Source organism: Hyperoodon ampullatus (genome assembly GCF_949752795.1).
Source record: "Hyperoodon ampullatus genome assembly, chromosome: 19".
Taxonomy (NCBI): domain Eukaryota; kingdom Metazoa; phylum Chordata; class Mammalia; order Artiodactyla; family Ziphiidae; genus Hyperoodon; species Hyperoodon ampullatus.
The window spans coordinates 21,034,886-21,040,885 of record NC_136932.1 but is presented as its reverse complement, the minus strand read 5'-3'; positions in this window follow the sequence as shown (position 1 = coordinate 21,040,885).

Sequence of the window (6,000 nt, the reverse complement as noted above, 5' to 3'; positions counted from 1 at the left end):
TGCTAGAGCACCCAGACCCCCAGAACATCCCCACACTGTGCAGTCACTTTCACCCCCAACCCAACAGGAGCCTGAGGATTTAGTTGCCAGAGAAACTGAACGAGAGAGAGTCCAGACATGGGCACTTCCAAGGGCAGGGGCAAAGCAGGGAGCAAAGACGGGGATATTGAAGGAATGTCCACATGCCCCTTCACCAAGTCAGGTCTCCAAACGTTACTGCTCAACTTACTTCCCCTTGACAAGAAACATCTGGGCTCCTCTCTGGTAAAATTAATCATCCCAAGAGAAAAGACCCAACAATAATGATATTTGAGGGCCCTCAATGCAAAGTCTAGTTTTTCCCCAAACGCCTTCCATGGGGCTGACTAGCTTTCACATCCCATCCAATCTCACTCCTACATACAGAGCTTTCAATGAGACAAGCATCACCAGACATTGGGGGAAAGTTCCAAGCAGGACAGACAGAGACCAAAACAACAAAATGAGGTAGGGGTTAGGGGGAGAAGAAAGAAACCCGGGGGAGATGGAGGCAATGCAGGGAGCAGAAGAAAACAGAAACATAACAAAAACCACTAACTCCTTTCGTTATTATCCTTGGAGAGAGAGAAGAAAGTACTGCATCCCAGAAATAAGAACAAGAGACCCCAAGAAGAATTATTATGGCAGTTTGAGCCCTTGGAAATTAAAAATGTGACAGCAGAAATTGAAGAGAAAAAATCAGTAGTAGAATTGGAATATAGTGTTAAGAGAACCAAGAGACATAAAAAGACCAGGTAAATCCAGAAGAATAAGGATGAGGATCAAGCCAGGGGTGCCAAGACGCAACAAAGAAAAATTCCATGAGAGAAACAGAAAAAATTAAGGGGAGAAAACTGGGAAATAAATAATATAAGAAAATGGACATGAGTTTCCAGGTTGTAAGGGGGTATCAAGGGCCCAGGACAAAGAATGAAAACAGACCCACACCAATATCCTGTATCATAAAATTTCAGCTCATTGGGAATAAAAAGAAGACCTTCAAAGGAGGGAGGTAGGAGGGGAAGAAAGGAGACAGAGACAGAGATCTCCCGTACAAAGGACCAGGAATCCAAATAGCATCAAACTATTCAACAGCAGCACAGGAGAGAAGGTCATGGAGTCTCAGCAGAGGTGAGGGGGAGAATCATTTTCTTGCCCCTTCCAGCTTCTAGAGGCCACCTATATTCCTTGGCTCATGGCCCCTTCCATCTTCCAAGCCTGCAATGACCAGTCCGTCTTTCTGACATCACATCACTCTGCCCGCCCTCCCCTCCTCCCTCTCCAGCTTATGAGGACCCATGTGATTACACTGGACCCACAATCCAATGGAGAGAATCCAGAAGAATCTCCCCATCTCAGGGTCAGCTGATCAGCAACCTTAATTCCATCTGCAACCTGGATTCACCCTAGCCTGTAACAGAAGATATTCACAGGTTCTGGGGCTTAGGATGTAGACATCTCTGTCTACCAAAAGGGGCATATTGCAGCTTTGTACAAAATCTGGGTCATTTTATTCAGGAAAAAGGGGAGAGCAGATGTAAGGCAGGCACACGCTAAGGGTTACGGAGCAGAAAAGGTAAGAGGAGGCAGGGCCCCCCCATGGCACCACAGAGCCATTGCTCCAATCCCAGACTGGACCTCTATCACATTTTAAATTACGAGAGAGAAACATACCCTCGTTTGGTGAAGCTTCCATAGGGAGACTTCTGTTGAATGAAGCTCAATCTAAAGCTAAGGGAACTGTCACTTTCCAAGGTAAGAAGTCGACAGATAATGTCTGAAACCAAAACAGGGAGCGATGCGAGGACAAGCATGCTGTTGGGAAATATTCGCAGGTAAACGGCAAAAGGAACATCTGCAGGGGAGTGGAAAGGGATTCCCAGCTGAGGAAGAGGAGGGAGAGCATGGCTGCCTTTCTTTAAAAATGTTATCACACTGTTTGATTGATTACGCTTCATTTACCTGGTCCTTAATAAAAATAAGATTTTAATTTTAAAAACGATGAAAATAGGGCTTCCCTGGTGGCTCAGTGGTTGAGAGTCCGCCTGCCGATGCAGGGGACACGGGTTCGTGCCCCGGTCCGGGAGGATCCCACATGCCGCGGAACGGCTGGGCCCGTGAGCCATGGCCACTGAGCCTGCGCATCCAGAGCCTGTGCTCCGCAATGGGAGAGGCCACAACAGTGAGAGGCCCGTGTACCGCAAAAAACAAAACAAAACAAAAAAACAAAAAAAACGATGAAAATGGTTTGGAGCACTATGGCAACAACCCAGAGGTGCAAGGGAAATACCTACCCAGGCGATGTTCCCTGGCTGGGGTGGGTCAGGCTGGAGGAGTCTCCTGGGAGACGGGAAATGGTCCCTGAGGGTGCCAACGGGAAGCACAGCCTCTGCTCAACAGGTAAGGAGGTGCAGTGCCCCCCTCCTCCCCATGCAGCTAAAAAGCGCAAGAGGTCAGGACAGGATCCAAAGTTTCCCGTTCCTGACAACTTGCTGCTTTTAGGAGCAGCACCCCAAAGAGCAAACTAAGAGAAGAAACATCAGGGGCCGGTTTCCAGGGAGAGGAGAGTGACCACGGCCATTCCTCTCTGCACATCTGCTCCTCTAAGCCTGGCCCTGGGGAACAAAGCCAAGATCTTAATCGCCCAGTGTCGCTCTGGCACGCTGAGCCTGTGATACACCTGTCTCCACCATCAGGCAAATGAGTGGGTTTGCAGGCAGGGGCCTGCCCCGCCAAACAATGCACCCCTTTGTCCCTGCCCAGAGCTCTCAGGATCCGCGAGGAGGCCAAATCCATCAGCGCTTGTCAGAGCCCTTGATGCACACAATGCGAGTTATGATACACATTCTCCAGCAAAGCCCCAGGCTTCCAGCAGGCAGCTCGAGCTGACACGCAAAGTGTCAGTCAACCTTCCACAAGCCCGGGGTGGGGACCCGGGTAAGCTGGGGGGTGGGGGGTGCAGGGCACCAGCTCTCAGTCCCAGAAGCCAAGCAGGGCCAGAGAAGGTGTCCCTGGAACTCTGATGCATCCTTTCTGAAAACCAGCCCCGAGCGAGCTGCATTAAGAAAAATTGTCTTCCCGTGTGGGCAGAGGGATCTCCCAGCTACTCGGGCACAGAGGATGGGCACATGTGCAGGGCACGTCCCCACCCCTGGCTCACGTGGCCAGAAGTTTAAGGTCCCAGAACTCTGCCTGGGAAGGAGGGAGGATGGAAGTTTGAATTCCCGAATGAGATTCCCTACAAATGTGACACGAGCCAGAAAGGTGTAACTCTGTCCTTTGTAGCCAGAGAGGCGGCAGGCTCTATGGAAGTTTGGGGGTTTCGTGTCCTGAGAGAACCCAGAAGCAGCCTCTGCGGATGCTGCCCAGGTTATATGTGTATTTTGCGACAAGCTTTGCGAACCATCCCTGGCTGCCCTGTTCTGTCCGGCCAGCCCCTCCTTTCCCACTCCCCATCCACGTGACCGCCAGTCACCGTGGCCAGGAATACACAAGCGCTTTCCTTGGGCAAACAACTGTTTCTTCACAGAATCCTAGGTTGGCCCCAGCACTCAACACAGAGAGAAGGGTCGGGAGAGGATAGTGTGTCCCTCTGGGGTGGGGTCGTTGGCACCATCTGCCCAGGCCGTGTGTGCCAGGCAAGTTCAGAGCTACAATTAGCAGCAACTCAGCCACACTGCCTGGACCCCATTCCCCGGGCTTACCCCACAGGCTTCTTTACGGGAAGGGAATGAGAAAATGAATGAGTTTTGAGAAAAGCACAAACTCCTTTAGCAATACAGGATATCTGAGCTGAATCATATTGGGTCATATTTTATTGTTTTTGACCCAAGGCCACTGCTCAACTTAGAGAGGGAGTAAGACATATACAATATTTAAAGTAAATTATATAATGTTCCTTTGTGTGTGTCTAAGAAAAAACCTTTCCTTTTCAAGATACATACGGACCTGTTTATGCATAAAATGACACAATGTCTGAGCTTTTTTTGTTTGTTTGTTTAAAAATAATGAGGAAGGGCTTCCCTGGTGGTGCAGTGGTTGAGAATCCGCCTGCCAATGCAGGGGACACGGGTTCGAGCCCTGGTCCGGGAAGATCCCACATGCCGCAGAGCAACTAAACCCGTGCGCCACAACTACCGAGCCTGCGCTCTAGAGCCCGCGATCCACAACTACTGAGCCTGCGTGCTGCAACTACTGAAGCCCGTGTGCCTAGAGCCCGTGCTCTGCAACAAGAGAAGCCACCGCAATGAGAAGCCCGCGCACCACAACGAAGAGTAGTCCCTGCTCGCTCCAACTAGAGACCAAAAGCGGCCCAAAATAAAAAAATAAATAAAATAAAAATTATTAAAAAAAAAAAGACAACCAACCAACACCCATACAAAAATAAATCAATAAAAATGAGGAAGACAGAGGTGAAGGCGGCCAAACTGGCCGGGGGGTGGGGGATGGTTGTCAGAACTGGGTGGTGGGTACATGGGGCTCAGGGCACCCTTCTGTGTACTTGAGGGTAGGTTCAAAAGTCTTCATAATAAAAAGTGAACGAAAACAGACTTCAAAGAGGAAAAAAAGTGAGTAAAGAATAAATCTGCCAGTGTTAAGAACTTCCACAGGCGTTGTAAGGCAACTGATCAGACCTGGACTTGCTTTTACATTGTCGTGGCCAAAAGAGACGTGGTTTTGGCTGTTGTAACCAGACTATAAAGGGGAGTAAGTCCTTGCTCATGTTGGACAATGGCCCTCAGCATTTTTGGTAGGACTCCAGAGCAGCATCTAGTGACACTGACTCCCAAAATATGTCTGCTGTAGTACAGCTTTATGTCACAGAGTAGAGATCGGGGGACTGAAGGCAGTTCCTAAACTCAGGATACACTGTGATCAAAGTTGTAGGGATGGTTTTAAAGAAGCTGTCACACATGAGAATACACTGGTGGTTGCCAAGGGGGCGGGGGTGGGGAAGGATGGACGGAGAGTTCAGGTTTAGCAGATGCAAACTAGTATATAGAGGATGGATAAACAACAAGGTCCTACTGCATAGCACAGGGAAGTACATTCAATATCCTGTGATAAACCATAATGGAAAAGAATATGAAAAAGAATGTATATATAGGTATAACTGAATCACTGTGCTATACATCAGAAATTAAGAAAACATTGTAAATCAACTATACGTCAATAAAATAAATTTAAGAAAGGAAGGGAGGGAGAAAAATAAGGAAGATGTCCCAAAGACTTACTGAGCAGAAGGGAGGGCAGATTGGCTAGCTAGCATGACTGGCAAAAATCACTCTTCATCACCTAGTCGTCCCAGGTAAAGCATCACAAACAGCCTGAAGGACATTGTCATTATTTCTGTAGGATTTGTGAGAGAGGAGCGGTTCCATTTTTAACTGGTGCATTGCTCACGCTAACGGTATCTGCCGAGTCTTTTCCTCTTGCTGTTTTTTTCTTAGCGGATTGAGGTGACGATTAGAGTTAATAGCAAAAATCACCAGTGAATGCCCGAATCATAACACCTTGACATCCGAATGCACAGGTGCTAGCTTTCCTTCTCATTGGCAAGATCCTAACCTTCTCAGCTTATTTAAGCATCTAACACCCTCAGCTGGCTTGATCTCTCTTTATACCTGCCAACAAAATCTAAACGAGGAATGGTATGGACCCATGCACGAGACACGGGCAACACAGGAAGTCAGTGACCGAGCAACACAGCATCAGGTGCTGATGGGTCATAACTCCAGGGGCCCAACGGTTGGGACCAGCCTCCCTGACCAGTAAAAGGAGGGAGGAAATGGATGCTGAGCTGACAGTGGGAGGCACCTGGGTGTGGCAGAGAAGGGCGTGTTTCCGGGGGAGCCCTGTTCCCTACTTGTTTGCTGCACTTTTCCAAACCACAAAGCCCTGCTAGGAGCTCCCCTGCCAAGGCTGATCGCAATCTACCGTGCTATCTGCATTGTCATCTCTCATGCAGATGCGCAGTCAGCG